Raw genomic sequence first — 24,712 nt, 5'->3', positions numbered from 1 at the left:
TTATGTAATTTCATCTAAACCACATTTCCCTAGTTTGCTTTTGAGAATGGCATGTAGGACTGTGTCAGAAGCCTTACTAAAATCAGGATTGATCACATCTACAGCTTCCCCACTATCCTGTAGGTGCTTACAAATTGATTGTTTAATACACTGTGCCAGTATCTTTCTAGGTATCGAATTAGGCTGATTGGTCTGTAATTCCCTGTGTCCTGTTTGTACCCTTTTAAAAGATAGGTACCATATTTGCCTTTCTACAGTCCTCTGGGACCTTTCCCATCCCCTATGAGTTCTCAAAGATAATGGCTAGCAATTCTGAGATTGCTTCGGCTAGTTCCTTAAGTATCCTGACTACTTGAATCCATCTAACATATCTAAATATTCTATAACTTGTTCTTTCCTGGCTTGAATTTCTTCCCCTTTGTTGTTAATATTAATTGTGTTAAGTATCTGGTTACCATTAATAGCCTTTAAAGGTATTTAGGCATCTAACTCCCTGTGATGGAGTGGACAAGGCCCAGAGGCCCCCTGCTGGAGACCTCAGGGTCCTGCCACACCTGTCCAAGGAAAGGAGCAGTGAAGCTAAGTTCTCCAAGTGGCCAAGAGAGACTGTGCAGGAAAGTAGCCAATCAGGAGGAGGCTTCAAGGGGCTAGGCAATCAAAGGGTTGCAGTCTAGTATAAAAGGAGCTGCAGTGCAGACTAGAGTCAGTTCCTTGCTGGAGCTGGAGGAGTACAGAAAGTGCTCCTGGCTGGTCAAAGGGAATGGCAGCACCATGGACAGCTCAGTGCTGACAGGGACCAGGGAGCAAGGATGGGACTCTGGCTGGCTGCTGGACCTGGTGTAAGGGTGAAGCTTTGGTGAAGGCTGGGGCCATGGGGAAGTGGCCCAGGGAACTGAAAGCAGTTTTGTCAAGAGGACATGGTGGCACGTGGCTGCTATTCTTAGGGTCCCTGGGCTGGTACCTGGACTAGTGGATGGGCCTCCCCCCAGTAGACCACTGGGGAAGTGGCCTACAATTGGACAGTGGTAAACCCCCCCCCCTCAGAAGGAGGTGTACTATATAGTGGCCCAGTTGGGGCCAGAAGGACCCAAAGAAGGTGAAACCATTGGCTCCAGGGAGGAAGCCCTGGGGGTATGGCTCGGTACTAGGGCTGGGACTGTTTAAAGACTGCAACACATGTGACTAGAAAGGATGTTTGCAAGAGGTAGTTGTCACCTTGTTATACTCCCATTATTTTAAATACCTTTAAAAATCTGGTCTCTAGTCACAATGTTGCCTTTCCGGAATAGCCTTCAATGAGACTCTCTGGGTGAATAAATGCTCACTGACCTGAGTAAGCATTGCACAATCATGCCCAAATATATATACATACCTATAAATATGTAAATACAATGAACATCTATTACTGTTCTCTTACAGTGCCTGTGTTAGGCTCCATACCTCACAGAGCAAAATACTGTTCCTGCTCCGGTGAGTTTCAAGTCTTATTTTAGACATGATGTAATGGAGTGGGGCAACAGGCTGAATTTATACCAGACTAGTATCCTACACAGAATGACATGAAGTAGCCAGGCCTGGTGCTGTGAGGTGGTCCGTGCTTTGAGGTAAGCTGGTGAAAAAGAGGCAGTAAAATATTTGTGGCCTGCCCTGGGTGACCGCTAGCAGGAAGAGTCACTTCTTGCAGACTGACAGGCACCTTCATTTTTGGGACAAACAGTTTCATGGAGCATGATGTGCTCTGTGCACCACCCACTGTTTGAAAATTGCTATTCTTGGTCTCTGTAGCTTAAAGACTTTTTTTTTTTGTAAATCAATATTTGCTTAAACATATGTTGCTTTGCTAACAAACAAAAGCTGCTCCAGTAAAGCATATTCCCCTAATAGGAATGACCAAAAATTGGTCATCTGGACTAAATCAGGTTTGGGATACCTACTCCCACTATTATTTTAAGCTGAGACTTGTGTGTTACCTTAACTAAAGGACACACTATAACTAAGATTCTTTTCTCTACAGTTCATGAATCCAGCTAGAACTGAGACTGTAGTACTGTCAGCATTCTTCTGAGCCCATTGCTAGCAAAACCATGCCCTGGAGGGAGATACTTTCCTTTAAATGAAGCACTAATAAAATATTCCATTGTAAACCAATTCTGTTGCTCAGACTCTCAAGATAGATACATTGGTGCTTGTATGGACATTTTAGGGCAATATACTTTTAGTGTTGAGTTCACAGTGGTGATCATCATCGAATCATAAGAAATTAAATTAGGCTTCCAACTGTGAGCCTTTCGATCAAGATAACTGAAAATAACTTCTTAATTTGCTGAAGTAAATTTGTTAGCTTTAGATATGTAACACCAAATTACATTACTTGATATATTATGATCATTTTCTTAATACATTACAGAGATATTAAGTATGTTTCGACCAGCTCATGGTCACATAGTCAGCTATACCAAGCAGGCCCAGGAATGATGCAGTATGACATTGCTAATGCATGTGGCCTTCCCACTGGGAGCTGTAACAAAGTGGCTTGCCCCATGGGCTGGAGAGCCTGGGGCTAAGACCACTCTGATTACAGGATGAGCCACACCAGGGTTCAATCTGGCATTCCCAGGATAAAAAGAGGAGGATGTTGCAGGGCTGTACAGGAGACTGTAGGTATGGTTGTTAGTACTGCAGGGCCCTGAGAACAGGAGGAGAGAGGGGTAAAAGCTCTTCAGGTGGTGGGAGAGCTGGAAAGGCCTGTGGAGAAGGACAGACTCCAGGTAGACAGTAATGGGAAGTAGACACAGAGCCTCAGAGAGGAGGGGGGCTGTGCGTAGCTGAAACTGGGGTGAAAACCGTATGAGTTTGTGTGTTTTGTGTTGGACTACTGGGAGAGAGACACTGAACCAAGGTTGGGGCCTGGAGGGCCAATATGCATCTGAGGACTAATAAATGGGATCCCTTCTGGGGACTGTTTGAATTGCTCTGTGAACCGTCAGTTCCTGAAGGGCCCCTGAAGAGATGGCATGGCCAGAGAAGCAGGGTGCAGTAGAGTGACGGGGGGGTGCTCCAGAGGCAATTGATCAATAGCCACTCTCCTACAAGGGCAAATAGGGCTGGTTGAACATCAGCGTTTTTTAGGACCTTATGAACCCTTAGGAGGTTCAAGAATAAAGTATATGAGGACTGGCTCACTGGCAAGCTGGGTCTTGCAAAAAACTTCCTGTGGGGATGAGTGAAGTTATTCTAGTACACACAGGGACAGATTTTTCTCTTACCCTTGCACAGGTATGTGAGGAGAATGAAGATGCAAAGCACCTGACACACCTCTTGCATGAGAGGCTCACATGCTCCATGGTACTGATAACACATAACCAGCTAAATTACACATCAAATGTCTGTAATCACACACAACCTATGCAAAAGCCTACTTTTTTTCCATGAGCAAAATCTCTAAGTGAAGTCTACGTCTGTGCACACTTCTAAAATAAATAAAAAAAAATCTAGCTGTGTTCTGAGTGTGGGATTCTTCTTCTTTTTTTTAGGAGGGGCTTCTGGTGTATGCATATGGTGGTTGGTTATATTGCAAATGCAAGGAAGCTTGTTGTAGAGTGGAGTATTGTGTGCATTTGTTGTAGTTTGATGATTGGGCATTAAGGCATGGAAATGAATGTTCCTTAACTAGTGACTTCCTTGATTTTATTTTTGTGTTGGTAGAATTTACATTTGAAAAATTGTATGTCTTCAGTTAAAAATGTATGTGTGAGATACATTTGTGTGTCTGTACATAATATAAATCATACTGTACACAGAATCTATGAAGCAGGAAATGACACACACTGGAGATTCCTGTATGTGCCTGTCAAACATTAAGGCTAAAATGTTCATAGCTGGGTGCCCAAAAGTTAGCCTCTTAACTCCATAGTTATTTAGATGCCTACATTTCCTGATTGTCAGAGGTGCTGACCCTCCCGTAGACTCCTATCAGATTTGTGGATGCTTAGTGCTTCTGAAAATGAGTCCACTTTTATTTAAATATCCATGGATATGGATTCAGAAACCTAGTGGTAGGCACCTGGCTAGGAAAACATTATTTTTTAGGACTCTTTCCTTTAAACACATGTCCCTTGCTAGTGTCACTGCAGCAGCCTAACAAGACTGTCTAATGCTTCAAATATCACCTTAGCCCTGACAAGGCAAACAGTGCATGGTCAAACCAGGCAAGTGAATGCAGTATTGGATTGCATTTGTTATGACTGTTAAATCTGAAACAAACAGTGCACCAGATAATCTGTTCTAGAACACACAGCAGCTCATCAAGCAGATAAATATAAACAGCAAAGATTGCCGTGACCCTTAATAGTTTCTTCTCACTGCCCGTTAGCCATACATCATACTTATCACTGTCCCTGGACACTGTTCCTCTTCTCTGCCCTCACTAAATTAGTTCCTTGTTAATCCTGAAGGCTCCCTCCCTTCTGTCTGTTTCTGCCATGTAGGTGCATTGTCCTTAGCACTGCTAATGCTGACACAGGCTAATACTAGAAATGCTGATCACTGTGACCTCGGGTGCTGGGAAAATACCATGGGCCAAATTCACCCCTGCTGTAACTTCTGTATAATTACACCAGTGATAAATCTGGCACCTGGCATAGAATTTACTGATATTTTTTACTGGGTCTGTGTCCTCCAGCACTGCTACTTATTGGGTATTTTCTGTTCAATAACAGTAGCTGGCAATTGAAATATACACCCGGAGTATTTAGAGCATGGATTTTGGAAACATGACAGTAAACTGCCTCTTATCCCATAAGTGTTCTCACTATCTGCTATTACACTCATCTGCTGTTGAGCTAAGAGAGGAACTGGTCACAGTAACTCTTACCATTAGGGTGACCACGCATCCCTAATTGGGCAGGACAGTCCCAAAATGTAAATGTCCAGTCCTGGTTCTGGGCTTGGACAGTACTCTTGGACAGTATTTGTTCCAGATTCCCTGCAGCACCGCTCTACGCCCACCTGAGGCTCACAGATGGCGCCAGCCTCTTCCCAGTGGAGGGGAGGCTGAGGTAGGCCTTAGCCCCCCCTTGGCACAAGACCCTGCCCCCTATTCCTCCTCTTCCCCCAAGGTCCTACCCCTGTCTAGGCCAGAAGCTGGAGCCAGGCTGTAGTAAGAACTTCCCAGGGAGCCCAGGCCACTGTGGGGAGTCCTAGACACTCCACCTGCCCTGGGCAGCATGCCTGTGGGGGGGGAGGGAGTGAGGACACGGGCCAGGGGCTGCTCTTGGGCACCCCAGCCTCTTGCCCAGGGCAGATGGAGGGTCCAGGGCTCCTCACAGCAGCCTGGATGGCTCTGATTACTGCTTGTCTCTGGCTTCTGGTCAGGTCAGGGGGCGGGGCCTCAGGGGGAAGAGGAGGAGCAGGGGGCAGGGCCATAGAGGGAATGGAGCTCCTGCATGTGTGCCATTTATTGCACTTTGAAAAGGTGGTCACGCAACTTACTGTTCATCCTAATAGTCTTTCTAACACTTACATTTGAGTTGGTGTCTCTGTCCAGCTTGTATAGTGGGTGTGCCTGGGGGGTAGTGGCTGACCCTTATAAAGTCTAGTTATAAAATACTGTGGTACAAGATTTTCTAAAAAAAAAAAATTTCCCCAAGAAAAACACAAAACCAAAGACAACCAGTGCACCAATCAAGATGTTTAATTTAATATAGCAATCATTCTTACTGATAGCAAGAAAAGGAGTGCAAAGACAGAAGTCTATTCTTTGTGTCTAGCTTCTAATAGAGAAGATTTGGAGGCCAGAGAGACCACCGTGGTTATCTAGTCTGACATCCTGCATAACTCAGGCCTTAGAACTTCCCTGAAGTAATTCTTTGATGAGCTAGAGCATATCTCTTTGGATACTTTCCCTTATCTTGATTTCTATTTTCTTGTTTTAAAATTTTGACACTGTAAAAGGCCAGCAAATGACCATATGATCAGTGTATGTGTAACACCAACAGACCCCGCTTGTCAGGATTGAACCTGGGGCCTCTGGAGCTTAATGCATGAGCCTCTACTGCATGAACGAAAAGCCAACTGGCTGTTAGCGCAGACTCACTTTATATCTCTCTCTAAGTTGTCTCAGTGCCACCAGATGGGACACAACACCAGACCCAGAAGGTGTGTAGTTACATACTTCCCCTAGCTGAGGAAGCACATCTCAAGCCTCAGAGACTTCCCAGTTGAAATCCCGGAGGAGCCCCCATTTGTAATGCCGACAGACACTGGTCATCGGCGGGCAGGATTGAACCTGGGACTTTTGGAGCTTAGTGCATGAGCCTCTACCGTATGAGCTAAAAACCAACTGCCTGTTAGCTAAGGCTGTAGAGCAAACTCATTTTACAGTAACTCCTCACTTAACATTGTAATTATGTTCCTGAAAAATGCTACTTTAAGTGAAATGATGTTAAGCGAATCCAATTTCCCCATAAGAATTAATGTAAATGGGTGGGGTTAGGTTCCAGGGAAATTTTTTCCCCCAGACAAAAGACTATATATATATATACATACACACGCACACACAGTATATGTTTTGAACAAACAATTTAATACTGTACATAGCAATGATGATTGTGAAGCTCGGTTGAGGTACTGGAGTCAGAGGGTGGAGGAGGGTGGGATATTTCCCAGGGAACGCCTTGCCGCTAAATGATGAACTAGCACTTGGCTGAGCCCTCAAGGGTTAACATATTGTTGTTAATGTAGCCTCACACTCTACAAGGCAGCACAAATGGAGAGAGGGGAGACAACATGGCAGAGAGAGACAGAGACACACAGTCGGTGTGTGTGTGAGAGAGAGAGAGACGTGCATTGCCCCTTTAAGTACGCTGACACCACTCTAAGTACATTGCCTTTTTAAGTAGATCAGCAAGTTGAGACAGCATTTGCTGCCAGCAAGCTCCTTCCCTCCTGACCCCTGTCCTGTCCCCGCCCTGCTCTATGGAAATGCGGGGCAGGAGCAGGGGGGAGGGGGACACCCTGCCCTTAGCACCCCTCTTCTTTCCCCCTGCCCCCTCCCCGCACAGCAAGCTCCCGGGAGCAGCTCCAAGGCAGAGGGCAGGAGCAGCACATGGCAGTGGGGTGAGGGACAGCTGAACTGCCTGGCAATTGATAGCCTGCTGGGCGGCTGCTGCATAGGGAACTTAGGGGAGCGGGGAGCTGATGGGGGGCTGCCAGTCTACCCTGGTTCCAAGTCCCTACCAGCCAGCTCCAACGGGCTGCTCTTTCTGCAAGCAATGGACAAAGCAGGTGGCTGCCAAACAACATTATAAGGGAGCATTGCGCAACTTTAAACGAGCATGTTTCCTAATTGATCAGCAACGTAACAACGAAACAACGTTAACTGGGATGACTTTAAGTGAGGAGTTATTGTATTTCTCTCTCTAAGTGCCACTAGATGGGACACAACACCACACCCAGAAGGTGTGTGGGTTACATATCATAATTCTCATTTGTTTTAATAACATCATGTATGAACTGTATTATTGCCACTATATGCATCCATGTTACACTAAACTTCAGTCCTTTTCCTCTATTGTCACCACTTCTATTAATAGCAAAAGATGTACCAGATGTGAATACTTAGAACATGGAGATCTAACACTCATCCCTCTATTTTATTCATAATGGTCAAAAGAATTGTCTGATACAGCTTTGAAGGAGAAAATAACCCTCTCTGGGTTTAAAAGACTTAATGCGATGAGATATTGCTGTGACCAGCATCATAGGCACTGACTCTATGGGTGTTAAGCCCCCACTGGCAGCGCCCCTGGTCAGTGCTTTCCCCTCCCATCAGTGCCTCCCGCCTGTTGGCGGCCCCGACGATCAGCTCCTTCCCCTCCCCCAGTTGTTCCGTGGTGTGCAGGAGGTGCTCAACGGAGGGGGTGGAATGGGGTGGGGGAGGAGTGGGGGTGGGAAGAGAGGGAGTAGGGGGTTGGGGGAAGGGGTGGAGTGGAGGGTCGAGAACTAAGAATGACAGCGCCTATGACCAGCATGATGATGAAAGAAAGGTCTGAGATGAAATTACATGGATCCTGCATTCCTGCACCCCAATTAAAAACATAGAAATGTTCAGCAGGCTTTCAAAAGATTAAGCACATTTATAAATACAGTACAAATTCACAGCATACATGAACTACTTTAGATAAACACATCACTGTTCTAATGTAGTTAAGGCCAAAATATTCAAAAATAGGTGCCTAAAATTAGACCCAAGATTTTTCACAAATGATTAGGGATTTTGGTTGCCCACTCTGTGTCAAGGACCAGATTTTCAAAAAGCACCCACCCCTGGAAAAATGCCCTTTAAGGTGTTTCAGATTGTGTGGCAGCCCCTTCCCCTCCCCGCCCACCAAAAAAAAAAAAAAATAAAAAAAAATCCAAGCATGCAGAATTACTACTCCCTTTTGAAAATCTTGGCCCAGGTGGCCTAAATCCACATTTAGGCACTGAAATCAGTGAAGCTAACAGGAACTGCAGGTGTTCAGCCCTCTTGTAATATCAGGCCACTGATGACGGTGTCTAAATATGAACTTTGGATCCTAACTTGAGACACCCATTTTTGAAAACTTTGACCTAAATAAGTGGCCTGATATTTCAAAGATGTTGAGCATCTGCAGCCTTATTAAAATCAATGCCTTTGAAAAACAACTGCTATTATATTTGAATGTTCTGCTGTGTACTTGAATATATATTTATATCTCTCAACCTCAGGCTGCTAATCATGCTCAGATACATACTAGGTCTCCACACGCATGTGACTAGGTATTTTGTTGACCTACAGAATTTGTTTCAGCTCATTAAACACAGTTGCTCTAGAGAAAATTAGTTGAATCCAAAGGGAAGGACATGATTGACAGAAACTAAGTGGAGTGGCTATTTTATCTGTATTGGGCATTAGAAATACAGACCTTAATGTTAGGAAAAACTTTATTATTAATAATATCTAGCTCTTATATAGCACTCCATCAGTAGATATCAAAGTGCTTTATAAAGGAGGTCAGCATCATTATCCACATTTTTTACAGATGGGGAAACTGAGGCAGAGGGGAGTGGTGACTTGCCTAAGGTCGCCCAGCAGACTAGTGACAGAGCCAGGAATAAAGTCCAGTGCTCTATCCACTAGGCCATATGGTCACTGTCTCCCCTTATCATTGTAGAGCTAGTCTGTCCCTCTTCCCATATACGAATGTTCTCTACAGTACATCTTCTAGTGCTCTGACCAGCCTACATTCACATGTCCCAAGGTGTGCAGCTTCTAGCACATCCCTTACAAGACCACATTTATTTGTATCTTGAGATTTTACTGTAGGGAAGAATCACATAATGGTGGAATATGAGCTAGTTTGTTCATGCAACTTGGGTGCAGATGATGTATAACACTTGCAAATTTAAGTGTCTGTCTTAATGAGTAGCCTGAGTAGTTTCTGTACAGTTATTTTAGCCTACTGCATAAAAAACTACTTAAGATGCATGCACTATGTCCTGAAATACACTGCAGTGCACATTTTGGTTATTTTCTATATATTCCCTCCTATGCCAAAAGTCCTTATTATTTATATTATTATTATTATTATTATTATTATTATTATATTATATTATATTATTATATTATTATTATACTATTATATTATTATTATATTATATTATTATTATATTATATTTTTAATTATATTATATTATAATTATTATTAATTATTATATTATATTTTCCTTAATTTGCTTTTCACTAATGCCATTTTTAAGTTCAACCATTACAGAAATATAAGAACATAAGACTGGAAGGGACCTCCTGGGTCACTGAGTCCAGTCATCTATCACAGGCAACCCTGTTGTTACCCAGAGGTTCTTTCAACCCAAAGCTCTTGGTAACTTTTACTCTGTGTGAGGTGGTGTCAGGAAATAAATCAAGGGAGACATGGCCGTCCGTCATATAATCCCTTTTATAAACTTATTGAGCTCCATCTTAAAAACAGTTTGGTTTCTTGCCCCCACTGTTCCCCTTGGTAGGCTTTCCAGACCCTCACTCTTCTGATGGTTAGAAACGTTCTTCTAATTAACAGCCTACATTTGTTCTTGTGCCAATGTAACGCCGACAGACGCTGGTCTTCGGTGGGCGGGATTGAACTGGGGACCTCTGGAGCTTAGTGTGTGAGCCTCTACCGCATGACCTAAAAGCTAACTGTCTGTTAGCTAAGGCTGTAGAGCATACTCATTTAACTCTCTCTATCTAGGTGGTCTTGGTGCCACTAGATGTTACAGAACACCACACCCAGAAGGTGTGTCGGTTACACCAACATTGTCCTTTAACTTAAATACCTGCTCTCCCTCCCTGGTGTTTGCTCTCTATAAATACACCAGGGGGTAATCCTACCCTTTCAGCTAAGCCAAGCTCTTCTAGTCTCCTCTCACGATCATCCTTGTGGCCTTTTTCTGCACTTGTTCCAGTTTGAATGATCTTTCTTGAGCATGGATGACCAGAATTATCTATGGTATTTCAGATGAGGTCTTACCAGTGCCTTGAACAATGGCATTAATACTTCCCTATCTCTACTGGAAATGTCTTGCCTGATGGACCTTGGGGCCACATTTGCCTTTTTCACAGCTGCAGCACATTGGTGGCTCATCATCATCCTGTGATCAACCAATACATCAATTCAAGTCTTTCTGAAGTGAGCTGTCTATGAATACAAACAACAACTCTTGAGAGATTCAAATGAATCTCTACAAAGAGGTTAGTTCCATCTTTAGATGAACTTGTCTCTATGAATCATGATAGAGCACTTCATTTAACCTAAGTCCTATGTAGTTGTAAGTCCAGACAATTGTGAACCATTTTTAATAGTGTTGTACATATTATAAACACCTCAAACCCTGGTTCTGTGCAAACTGATTAAGGAATTTGCCTCATTTTTTTTTTATGACCAAATATTGAATCTCTGAAGTGGAAACACTGAAAGACCCTTATTGTTACAATGCAGACAAGAACACTGACACTTCAATATTTGTAATATTCAGTTTTTGCTAGATAAATGCTAAAAGAAACCAGAAGACAAAAACATCTGTTATAACCTAGGGACATAGGCTATAAAGCCGCTCGGCATTACTGCTGGCAGATCGACTAATCATACAAATGCTGTTAAAACAAAGATTGTTTTTTAATCCTATAGAAGCTTAGTATAATAAAAGCTTAAATAGCCTGCAACCATATTTGACAATGACATAGAATGGCAATAAATAAAAGCTGTACAATAGACCATGAGCCACAGATGGATGAATAAGAAAGGAACTCATAGAAAAATACAATCAGCCGCTTGCTATTTTCTAAGTAGTGAAGAATACAGTACAGGAGCTAACATAAGCAGCTGTATGCCACCCTTTTGAAAGTCCCCTGGGATACAGAGCTTGCTGGGGTTATTTTGGGAGTGGCTGAGGAGTCTCAATAATGCTGAGTGCTCCATAGCCCTTTCCCTCTCTGTCTTTAGCTGTTCTGCTTGCTTCCTCTTTTGCACAATCAATAAGCATGGATAGGCATGTAGTACTTGAGCCTCTTTTCACTGAACTCCCAGTGAAATAAATGGGAGAAGAATCAAGTCCCTCGGGCTCAAATATGCAGACTTCACTAAAAGAAAACTCCCAGCGAAGTCGACACAAGTTGATGTTCATGGGATGTGGTTATTTTTACACCAAGATAGCAGCAGAGACTATAAGCAATTCAAAATCAAAACCCAAGGAATGGATGTTACATCACTTTTTCTAAATAAAATATCCTTTAAAATTCACATTACATCTCCTCCTTATATAAACCAATGAAATGAATCTTCTTATGCCACTGTCAATTAATTTGCCTTCATTTTTACATTACTCTAAAGGAATTTGATTGCACTTTATCTGTAATTGTCAAAAATGGAACTAAACATCAGGAGAGAGGTTTCCTTTCATCACCTGCTCTAGAGTCTTTTTTTTTATTTATGACTGTTATAACTGCTGTGGAATTTTATGATAAGAAACTCCCCTTCCCCCATACCTCCAAGGAAATATGGACCTCTAGTAAAACACTAAAATTGATCACTACGGACTATAGTTCTTCATGGCTTCAGATATTTTGTGGGATTTTTGCTTTTTATGTGGGGGCTGCGGTTTGGTGTGTGGGTGTCTTGTGTGTGGGTGTCTTTTGGGGAGTGGGGGTGTGTAGCGGGTGGCCACCCCCCGCTCCTGCCCGAAGGGCTTAAAACAGCCCTGGAGAGGGCTACAGCTGGGAAAAGAGAGGCTGATTGGGGGAAGCAGCCACAGGTGAGGCCACACCCCAATCAGGCCATGACTAGCCCTATAAGAGGGCCAGAGGCTGACAGAGTCTCTCTCTAGTTGTGGGGAGAGATGGGCCTGGCTGCTTGGGAGCTCAGCAGGGTACCTAGAGTGGAGCAGGGCTGGGGAAAGGCCAGAGGAGCTGGGGAGATCCAGGCTGGAAAACCCCCAGGCTGAAGGCCTTGGTAAAGGCCGGGAAGGGTACTGGGGTTGTAGAGGTGCAGCCCAGGGTAGGCAAAGGCAGCAGGTCCAAACCCCCCTTGCTGATGATGAGTGGTATAGACTGTAGTCTGTCCCAGGGAGTGGGGGCTAGATGATGACTGGCAGGGGGAGAATAGGGGGTTGGGGGTTCCCCTGGGAGGGGAGACTCAGAGTGAGGGGGTACTGTGGTGGGCAGAACCCCTGGGTAAAGGGCACCAAGGTCCGGGAGGGACAAGGGGGCCAGCGGCAGGCGAGACATCAACTGGCAGAGGGTGCTCTGGAACTGGAAAAGAACTGATTCCCTGGACATCCAGCAGGAGGCGCCGCGCCGGTGAGTTGTTGCCCCGCCACAGGGTGGTAATAAAACATCAGACTAATTTGGTTGGAGCTAGTAAAGGGTAGTACATTCAAATAGCTTCCTTGTATTGTGAGAGCATTAGGCATTACTGAAGACTACAAGGGTGCTCCTTTTTGATGTAACAGTAGCATGCAGCCTATGGATAGAAGCAAGAGGGTTTGGTACAGACTGGAACCAATTCCCGTGGTCAGCCAGACCTATCAGAACTTTGTCTCAACTCTCTTATTTGGACAAGAAGACTGAAAGCAAACAATGTTTGACTGATCTTCTCAGTCACAGTCTGCATAAGAGGTTTAATGGCACCAAGAGTTTGCTTGAGTGAGTGTACAGAGTGGAAGAGTAAAAGAAAGCTCTCCATATAGTCCCTTTACTCAGTGCCCAGGTCTGCTCACAATTACTGCCCTGCCCCAAGAATAGGAACTGTTCCCTCATGTGCCAATGAGTGCATGCTTGTCCAAAGGGACTAGGACAATGTACTTGCTTCTTTTTTGGAATGGCAACTGGAGCAGGCCAGGGCAGAGGGGAGTGAATGCTGCACCAGATTCAGGGATAAAAACAGTAGGAATGAACTGCTCTGAGTGCTATTTGAAGCTCCCTGTAGATCAGTATGGTACTGCATTGCCCCCTTACACCGTGCTCTGCTTAAGCATCGGAATCTGGAAAGAAATCTGCATCAATATTCTTCCAAAATAAAAAGCCACAACCATTTATTTCCAAGCTCTGCTTTCTATTTTGTATATTTAGCATGTGTACATATATCTTTTTTTCTGAAACCCCCCCCCCCCAAATATTTATGCATTTACTAAACTCAACACAGATGTACTGTCCCAGAACAAAACCAAGGATTATCCATTCAAACATAATCTTGGTGGTAACATGATTGCAAGAGCTGGAAATCTACAAAAACATTACTCAGAAAACTAGCCTCCCCTGAAAACAAGTATCTAGGAAAGATTCCGGGCATTGATTAGAAAGACTTCACCGACGAAGAGATCTGAGAAATTGTCAGTGAGCGGCTTGTTTTCACTGGAATCAGAAGGAAATATTTAGAGCACGTACTTTGGATGCCAATTTACACTCCCCCATGAAGCTGTCAAGTAGCAACCAACTGGTGCAAGGAAACAAGGGCACCCAAGAAAAACGTTAAGAGCCACCCTTAGAAGAAAGGGCAAAATAACCAATCTCAATACCGCAGAGCAAGTGGAAGCAGCTGCAAATGACAGTGGAATGGAAGAGACTAGTTTCCACCCTGCACACCCACACTGGCATTAAAAACCTCAGCTACAAAACTGTTGAGGAATGAAGCATATGAGAGTCAAGAAGTTCAGAGCTAAGGCTTAAAGTTCAATCTTAACTCTGCCCCTACCAGCTTATGTCTTTAAAATATGAGCTTCTAGTCAAAAGCTGTTATAACTTGGGGCACTGCTTATTTTAAAAACACCCATATGCTTGACTGATTGTAGCTACTTTGTAGTGTTCTTAGGACTGGTCCCATGGTTTAGATTCTTTTAACTGCAATCTAAATCACAGGAAATGAGGGCTTTCATCACCCTCTGGGACTTACTCAGCAGTAGGCGGCATTTATGTCTTGGAAGGAAGGCTATTAATTTGCTCCCAGTAATATTCTACTCCTATTTATGATATTCCTGTAAGCTGTTTTGAGTAGACCTTGGGGACTTTCTTCATGGAATAAAAGATGCACTTTTAACATGAGTTGCCTCATTTTTGAGGCAAAATATTAGAGAAGGCAGTTTGTAGCTTTCACGTGAGTTAGCAGATTGAGTTAAAGACAAGCCCCTGCCCAATAACTAACATGACCTGCTAATGTGAAAATTACAACCTGCCTTGTCTTCACTAAGCTTTTATTTTGAGTTAAGAACTCACCTCTTCTCTCTCCCCCTCTTCCGCCCTCATCCCCCGCAGTGAAGGCAAGGTTTAAAAGTTTGGAGGGCTGGCTAGTTTATCTGAAGCTCTGGTTTATCTGAGCCACTTTTATCTGGAAATCTTACAAATCTGGCTTCATTGTCATATATAAAGTGTTTCCTGGTTTCAACCTGGTGAACAGACTCAGGGAAGAGTGTGGTTGATGGTGTATTTATGCAAAATGCTGTGTACACAATTCCAAGACTCCATAATAATTAGGCTTGGCAGAATTAGATTTTTATCTTTTCACAATTTTGACAGATAATATTGATCAAGCATTCTTAGACTTGTATTGATTTAAATTTTCAGTTTGGGGAAATTATGCAGGGTTTGGGGGCTTGGGGTGGGTGTCAGACAATTTAGTGACACATTGAGATTCAAAAAGTTAAAGCTTTATTACTGTTAAAACGCATCATCAACATCACATGTCAAAGTATTAAAACAGGCCAAACTAGGTTTTTCAAGCAGCATTTTTCTTTCTTTGCCGATGTGTAAAGTTAGATCATTACCGATGGAAATATTTTTTGTCAGTTTGTGTGTTTTTACAGAGAAATCCACTTTACTAATACAAATCGAACCCTTCCAAGCCTAATTAATATGAGCCAGATTCTGAAGCCTTTCCTCAGGAAAAACTCCCTCTGAAAGGAGTAAGTACTGTAGAATTTTAAGGACCATATGTCTCCCCCTCTGCTAACATGTCTTGGTATGGCAGAGCCAGCCAGGGATTTAGGAGTAGAAAGGGAGGGAGCCGTGCATCCATGTCATGTTACTTCCTTCCCACTGATTCTGCAGAAGTACATCTGTATGGACTTCAGGGCCTTGGGGTGGGAGGGTGGAGCGGCTGCTCTTTGTGACTTGTTCCCCTTCAAACAGTCATCAAATATGTAAAAGGTGTTTATAAAGTTGGCAGTTGTTCTCCATGTCCACCAAGGATAGGACATGAAGAGTTGGCTTAATCTGCAGCAAGGGATATTAGGAAAAGCTTTCTAGCCACAAGGGTAGTTAAGCTCTGGAACAGGTTACCTAGGGAGGTTGTGGCATCCCCATCCCTGGAGACTTAAAGAACAAGTTAGACAAACACCTGCCAGGGATGGTCTAGGTATACGTGGTCCTGGCTGAGTGCAAGGAGATGGACTAGATGACCTCTTGAGTTCCCTTTTAGCCCTACATTTCTATGACCCTCTGAGTATCCAAGTGAGCGGGAATGCTACTGTAACCTGCATGGTCTTCCTTATAAAACCTTTCAGTGGTTGATACTGTAAAGCCACAGATGAAACTAGCCAAAGGCAGCCCCAGTGTTGCCAATTTGTGATATCTGGAGTTTTTCTTCAAGCCCCATTTGTTATCAAGACAGCATGTACCTCAGCTTTTTTTTTCTTTTCTTTTTTTTTAAAGTAATGTTCTAGCCCTCTTGGTGTGGAGAAAAGATGGAAAACATGACATGCATGCAGTCTAAAGGCTCAGAAACCTATGGGGCCTGGCTCATGATTTTTGAACACTTTATATTAATAATACTGGTTACCTTCTACGCTACAGGTTCTTGTACCACCCTCATCACTGTAGTATGAGTGCATTAAGCGACATGACTCTCATCTGTCACATGAGGTTTAAGAACATTTACATCCCACCAAGATATGAACTCGCATGGCTAAACTCACAGTCCAGAGGGCTGACCATTGCCTTCTATTACATATCCAAGGAGTTGTACTTTTCAGAACTGTGTTAACACAGATCCTGCTGGGAACTCTTACTCTCGATAAGTGCACTAGGTCAGTGGCTTAATTAGTGCCCCACTAATCAGTAAAAACTGGGCATAAAGAATTGGGATTTGTTTTAATTGATAACTGAGATGCTATCTTTAAAAAAAAAAATCTAAATGCTATTGATTCAGGTGGATTTAATTTATCACTAGCGCAACAGAACCCCTGCTGCTCCCGGAGAAGCCTGACGCAGCAGGTGACAGAAAATCATTTAGCTAAGGAAAAAAATGTTTAATATTAGCCTTAGGGCTCAGGCTTACTTTAGTACATGGTTTTTAAAGCCAGAGGTGATTGATAAAAGGGATATGAAGCAATATTAGGGCACAAATGAATCTGCGGTGAACAGGGGTTGGGGTGGGGAATAGAGTTCACAAGGTGGTGCTGTCTCAGGCTTCCCCTGAAGGTCTTCACCCCAGACTGGGGAGAAAATAGGAAAGTCACTTGACTCTGAATGGTCTGTAATCAAACCAGACTTTTTTTTTTTTTAAGTTGCTTTAATAGAATGGCTTTCTCCCCCTTGCTGGGCCTGCTGTAGCTCAGCAAGTCTCAAAGATCTAGAAAATCAATGCAAGGCAATGTCTGTGAAAGGTCATAAGTGAAAAAGAGTGCCGTCTAATAATATTTTAAAGTACCATGGAAAGGATATTTCATAAAATATTAAAAAATCAATTGAACTTTCAGGAAACTTCATGTTGATCTCAATACTGAGGATACTGAGAGCAGTGAAAAGGTATTGATGGGGCTCTGTGTTCAGATTTGTACAGCAGTTGTCATCAGATCGAGCAGTTTTTGCTGCCCTGTAATGAATGGAGAAGAACATTGTCTTAGAAAAATGGGGTCTCCAGCTTTCTATCTGGTAGAAATTTATCTCTACTTTACTGTGCCAGGCACACAATAACTTAAAATGCTGCAGTCTGCCTAAGAAGACTTCCTGCTGCCTTGCCTTGCCTTCAGTTTGAACAAATAGCAAACTGCACACTTTTAAATCCAGTTGCCTTCATAAAACTCTCTTGCTGCTCAAGAGTAATATGTTGGGTTACTTCTCAAATGTGAGCTCTGATTGCTGAAAAGCTGACTAGGGGATCAGAAATCACTTAAATTCCAAATTAAAAACCTTAAGGGCTGTTACAAATATCGTATTTGTGGGCTGTGTATCATGACAGTGTTCATAAACCAACCTAATTCCTTCTGTTTAGATTTTTTCTGTACTTATTTGCAATCCGTAGATGAGACACGGCAGTATAATTGTTTAGCTTTGGAACTGATGAGTCTCATTTTTATTGCTGTCTTACTGATTCTTTCTGGATCCTTAGGACAGAAAAAAACCCTTTTTTCTGTCTTAATCTAGTCTGACTTTTATTCAAAGCATCAGCCTCCTCCTCAAAGATCTAATGTCACTTTCTTGTTCCAGTGGGGCTGACTCCTGCACATGGAATTCCTGTTGATTTCAGAGGGCGTTCCATGTGTGAAGAGCTTATAGAACTCTGATTTGTCTCCCATGGAGACATGCATGGATATTGAATCTATGCAAGGGCAGTCATACACTCAGGAGAGCTGTGAATAGGTGAGCATAGATTTCACAAAGCTTCTTTAATTAAGACTCTTAACATGAAGTTCATTCTGTCTTAACAGTATACAAATTCCAAATTCCTCAGTGAAAATAGACCTGCAATATTTGCCAGACTTCAAAATATCTAAAATTGATTGGTCAGAAACCCTCATGCTTCTGGGCATATGCCAACCACTATCTGCCTGATTATGGAAGATGTCTTTCTATTGGCAGGTTTTTATGCAATTCTTTCTTGACCTTCCTTAGAGGTACCTGGTTCTGGTCACTGACAGAACATCTACTAGAAACCTTTTGTATTTTTATATCCATTTTTATCTGCAAACAGGATATAAGAAGAAACAGCTGAAGTCTCTGAATGGTGGTTCATGTAAACTATACTATTCTACTTCCTGAGGCCTGCCACTCTGTCCGACTCCTAATTAGGCATACCACAGTTACCTCCCCCGTAGGCATAACCATGTAGTATGCTTTTCCCTGCACTCCTTGTAGAATATCAGGTGTAATGGGGCCTGATCCAAATCCCATTGAAGTCAATGGTAATACTTCCATTGACTTCACTGGGCTTGAGATCATGCCCACCCTCTTCCCATAGTCAGTCACTGACCCTAGAAACTTAGTCTTCATAAAACCCTCATGATAGTCAGCTTGTACTTCTCTAGAACAACCAGTCTTTCCTCTAATACTCTATGGGCAAAATGTGGAGGCCCGTCCTTCAGTTTTTATCCGGTCCATATGTTAGGGATTCTCAAATTGTTAATAAGGAAATTTTCAGAAACTATCCAGAACCCCTTCCAGGAAATAAAATAGAAGATACAAACTCAATGGAGTTTGTCTGGATAAGGCCTGAGTGAAACCTGAAGGCCAGAATCTGCCACCCTGGCTCAGATTGACTTCATGGGACTGTTCACAGAATAAGTTGCCTCCCAGTGTTGATTAGGCTGGCAGAATCTGGCTGTAAAGAATACTGGACCTGGTTCTGCATTCATATTAATCCATTGGCTGTGGTTATTGTCCTCTTTAGTATTTTTACAATTAGTCACTTACCTCTTACAATCTCTCAAATCAGTAATTTACTCATAAATTATTTTGAATCTCATCCTTAATTATTTTTTAAATAGCAGGAGCCGATGAAGGACTACTAAAAATTCCTAGTAGTCTAGCTATTCCTCCTTGGTTTCTTTTAGCTATTTTTTAGTGCTGTCTTCATATTGTATTAATGTCCATGAATCAATAGGTGTATGGTATTTCATGTACCATAGAGCAGGCAGTCAGACACAAATATAAGTGGACATAAAATGAGGAATTAGAATAATAGAATCATAGAATATCAGGGTTGGAAGGGACCTCAGGAGGTCATCTAGTCCAACCCCCTGCCCAAAGCAGGACCAATTCCCAACTAAATCATCCCAGCCAGGGCTTTGTCAAGCCGGGCCTTAAAAACCTCCAAGGAAGGAGACTCCACCACCTCCCTAGGTAACGCATTCCAGTGCTTCACCACCCTCCTAGTGAAATAGTGTTTCCTAATATCCAACCTAGACCTCCCCCACTGCAACTTGAGACCATTGCTCCTTGTTCTGTCATCTGCCACCATTGAGAACAGCCGAGTTCCATCCTCTTTGGAAGCCCCCTTCAGGTAGTTGAAGGCTGCTATCAAATCCCCCCTCATTCTTCTCTTCTGGAGACTAAACAATCCCAGTTCCCTCAGCCTCTCCTTATAAGTCATGCGCTCCAGACCCCTAATCATTTTTGTTGCCCTCCGCTGGACTCTTTCCAATTTTTCCACATCCTTCTTGTAGTGTGGGGCCCAAAACTGGACACAGTACTCCAGATGAGGCCTCACCAATGTTGAATAAAGGGGAACGATCACGTCCCTCGATCTGCTGGCAATGCCCCTACTTATACAGCCCAAAATGCCGTTAGCCTTCTTGGCAACAAGAGCACACTGTTGACTCATATCCAGCTTCTCGTCCACTGTGACCCCTAGGTCTGCAGAAAAGGACCATTAGCTTATGGTTTAAGAATGTAACCTTCTACTCTGTAGTTGACATTAAAAGAAAGAACATTTTAAAATGAGTCAATTAGTAAATGAGCAAATATTTGCAGTACTCTAATAGGGAAACTTATAATAGCTTATTTTCTTGGGTAATGTTTCTTTTGCTATTTGTCTGATATCTATCAACAGGGCAGCTACTGAAGATGATTTCATGACCAATTAACATACAAACCAATGAGATCAGATTGCCATACTTTTGTTCAGTTAAGTAGCACTTTGGGGAAGATTCTCAAAGGCACAAATGAGCTAGGTGGTCAATTCCCACTGACTTTCAATAGGATGTGGGTCCCTAACTGTCCTTTGTGCCTTTTGAAAAGATCTTCCTTCATCACAATCTGCCCCCAAATGCTAAACAAACTGAAGGCATCTTGCATTGTGCCCATAGGGTTGATAGATTTGGCTCAAGGGAGTGAACTCCAAAAGGTGGGAGTGCTCACCCCAGAGTTCTGCTGTCCCCATAGAATGGTCAAACTTGCATATTGACAGCAAATCGTTAATCAGGAAACTTTCAGTAACCATCAAATACCCCTTCTAGGAAACGAAACAGAAAATAATTTCTCTCATTACCAGTTTATCTGAATAAGGACTGCATAAAAACTCAAGACCAGAATCTGCCACATGGCTTAGATTGATTTGTAGCTTACTTCATGAGTAGACCCAAGCAACTCTCTGTCTTGACTGGTCTCTTGGTGGTCTCAGTTTGAACTAGGTCCGAAACCATTCCAGGCTTTAGAGATCGTTGCTAGCAACTAGAATAGCAATCAGAAGCTAAGAAGGAGTCAGTGTGGAGATTTGAGCAGATGTATTATGTATCCATGCTGGGCTGAACTACTTGGGAGGCAGGTAGCTGTGTTCTGCATTAGTATTAGGTTCCAGGTGGATTTCAGTGGGGTATCCCGAAATAGAGCACATTGCACTAGTTAAACTTGGGAATGACAGGACAGCTGTTTGTAAGGTCTGCACTGGAGAGGAATGACCACTGGCTCCTGGACAGCCATAGATGGAGAACGGCAGTATGGGCCACCACTGGTATCTACGACTCTAAGGGAATTCAATCCAATAGGACTCCTGTGGTGCAAGGCAGCCATGTACCTCTTTCCACGCAGGTACATGATACAGCAATCACCTGGGATGTTCAACCCTGTGTGAAACAAAATGTTCACACTTTTCATTATGGTTGTTCATAAAATATCAACAATTTTAAAATGATGGTGACAAATGGAGAGGGGAAATTTCATTACATTTTCTGCAGAAAATGTTTCTATTTCTTGACCAGCTCGACCCTTAATAAAGGTGTCTGAGTTCCGACTGCTATTGTTACTTTGAGTTGTATAACCTGAATACTAGGACAACATGTCTGCTTACACGTATGGTGTCTGACCTCCTTTAGGTCCTTTCTCTGAATGCAATGTAACTGAAGAATTTCCAACAAAGCAGCTGAAAGTCCTCTCCGAGATTGTAGCATAAACAACAAGCCTCATAAAGGTGAATGGTCAGCTAGACACAAAAGCAAGACCTAGACACACTTGCCTTGAGCTTCTTTTCATAATCAGCTGAGATATTAACTTTGATAATAGCACCATCTATTGAGGATTCACAATAATATTTAGTGTTCTTCAAAATAGACAGATGGGTATTTTGCCATCACTTTTGCATGAATTATAAATATAAATAAGCTTTAAGGTTGTAACTTTTGCATGAATTATAAATATAAATAAGCTTTAAGGTTGTAACTATTATAATACAACTAGAAAGGACTTGTACTTTATTAATTTGTTACTAATAATTCAGCGTTTAGAACCTGTAGACCTGAGCAAATGTTTTTTTCCCTTCAGTTTGGGGGCTGATCCAAAAAATATGAATACATTTTTGGTTCAATTCACATGGAAAGGACTATTCAGTTTTTCTTGCCTGTTAGCCAGTATGTATATATTATATGTATGAAACACGACATTAATATGTGTTACATGTTGAACATTAATATTGTGCACATTGAATCATATATGAATGTTGGGTAGTTATGTTAAGTTGTATAGCTATGAATTGTATAATGCTTTTCCTGGAATGCTGTTCGCTTATGCTAAGGTATATCGTGTAACACAATGGAACTCTGCTCTCAGTACAGGCAAATACATAATCTGGTAGAAACAAAACATATGAACACCATGTCCTGCCACAGTTAGAAGGGGCCTCCATGGCTCACTGGTACCTGGAATGGGGTATCCAAAGCAATGATAAGGAAGGTACAGGATGCTACAGAAAAACAAAATAAACTGGTACAGACTTCTGGATTTAATCTTGGGTGATGTATACAATGCTTTTAGCTTGTAAACAATCACTGTATAAATATAGGTGGCCTTGAGTGCATATTTTGGAAGCAGACTTAAGCTGTGAGGTTGCTTCCCCGAAAGAGTGGTTGTGACATAGTGGGGTACGATCCAGACCAGTCAGTGGTTGTATTACCTTGTCCTGTAACCTGGGGTGTCTTTTCCATGCCTTGCTGCTATAGCCTCCAACCTGGACTGCTCTCATACAGCTACCAGTGTGGCAGTCACTCTCAGATGCTCTATGTCTGTTAGTCTATAAGGTGCCACAGGACTCTTTGTCGCTTTTTACAGATCCAGACGAACACGGCTACCCCTCTGATACTTGACTCAGATGCTTTATGTACTCCAGCCTGCCAGCCACACCCTGGCTCTCACCAGCCTTCATTATTACTACAGGGTGACCCCAACACATTCCCAATCGCAGACTTCCCCCAGAAATGTTTGTCCTGCACTGTCCAGCCCTCTCCTAGACAGACCAGAAATATTAAGTTTGTTATTCCTTTAAGGGAATAATGCACACCAGCTTCAGTGAAGTTACCCAGGCACTTTAAGTTAAACACACTGGATTAGACCAAACAATAAAACAAGTTTATTGACTACAAAGATTTTAAGTGAGTACAAGTAATGAGGCATAAAAGTCAAAATGGTTACAAGAAAAATAAAGATAACAATGTCTAGTGCCTACTTAGATGAAATTAGATTCAAAGCAAAGTTTCTCACCACATGGTTCCAACTGCATTACTGACCAAACTCTTTGGATCAGGATGACAGAGACAGACAGAGAGAATGGTGTCTTGGAGTGTGTGGGCCTCCATTTTATATTTTATATTTTCAATCCTCCTCTTGAAAAACATTTCCAGCTGAGAACCTGGACGCAAAGAGTCTGTGTGGAAGGATGTTCCCTGCTGGGTTTTTTCACCTGTGAGCTTCCTTTGTTTTTCTTTCCTCCCCTTTCTGCTTGAAGACTGTTTACGGCTTATATGCAAATTAAGACAAGCATACAATCCTTTGTTCAAGATCTACCTGTTTGATGACTTCTGTCTGGGCAGGTCTATGGGGCTTTTGCACATGGGCTAATAACATTATACAGGGGAATTCCATAACTTTACACAATGCTGCTACATAAATTTCACCATGATAACCAAATTATGAGTTTTCAAATGATACCCAACAAAGCATGCCTGGACAAAAGATTATTACAATAGTGTGTGGGTGTGAACATGGCGGCGGGGCGGGGGGAGGGGATGTATTCTGTCACAGTTTCCTTTTCATGTTGTACTGCTTTCTCTGAATAATAAACTAATATAGAACCACAAGCATAGTCAAGTAACTGGCTATATCTTTTTTACATGAACCATTTTGACTCTAAAAACATTTATTTTCCAGCCAGAACTATTTATTGGATTCTACCTGAATTTTCAAATAGTTTTGGTGCCCCAAAAATGTACTTTCTGCTGAATTTACTCTTTGCCCAACCCTAGTCTCCTGTATATCCCGTAAGGGAACTGACAGCAGGAGTCCATCGTTTTGTGTTGAGAAAGTAACTTTCTGCACCTTGGCTGGAGTGATGAACAGCCCCTGAAGTTGTTATGCCATCTTTTTATGGCACACATTTCTCTTACATCACAGTACTCCAGTATCCTAAAAGCTTAATCTCCTCCTTATAGCCTGCTGCTTCCACACGTAACAGTATAATCTCCCTGTTCACTTTTGAAAGGTGTTTGGTAACCTCTACAAAGAGAACTAAGATGTTTTATGAGTACCACAGACCTTATGGATGGGATTTTTAAAAGCATTCAGTACTGGCCTAACTCTGCTCCCACTGCAGTCAATGGGAGTTTTACCATATACTCCAGTGGAAGCAGATACACCAGTGCCGAAAACAATACCCAATACCTTTACAAGAAAGCAGGGGATTAATCTGGATGTGTGGAAGAATGGTCTTGTGGTTTAAGGCACTGTCAAGGAATGAGGACATATGTAAAAACTAGGAACTGAATCAACAAACTTTCTGTGTGACATCAGGCAAGTCATCTCATCTCCTGAACTGTAAAATGGGGATAATAATACAATCTAAAAAGGCAAGAGGTATGAGCAAGAAAGTGAGATCTTCAGGGCAGGGGCTGTCTCTTCCAATGTGCTTAACAAGTGCCTGGCCCTGATCCTTGGTTGGCTGTTCTT

The sequence above is a fragment of the Emys orbicularis genome, chromosome 1 (assembly GCF_028017835.1).
Source record: "Emys orbicularis isolate rEmyOrb1 chromosome 1, rEmyOrb1.hap1, whole genome shotgun sequence".
Taxonomy (NCBI): Eukaryota; Metazoa; Chordata; order Testudines; family Emydidae; genus Emys; species Emys orbicularis.
The sequence above is the reverse complement of the archived record's forward strand: the minus strand, read 5'-3'. Positions refer to the sequence as shown.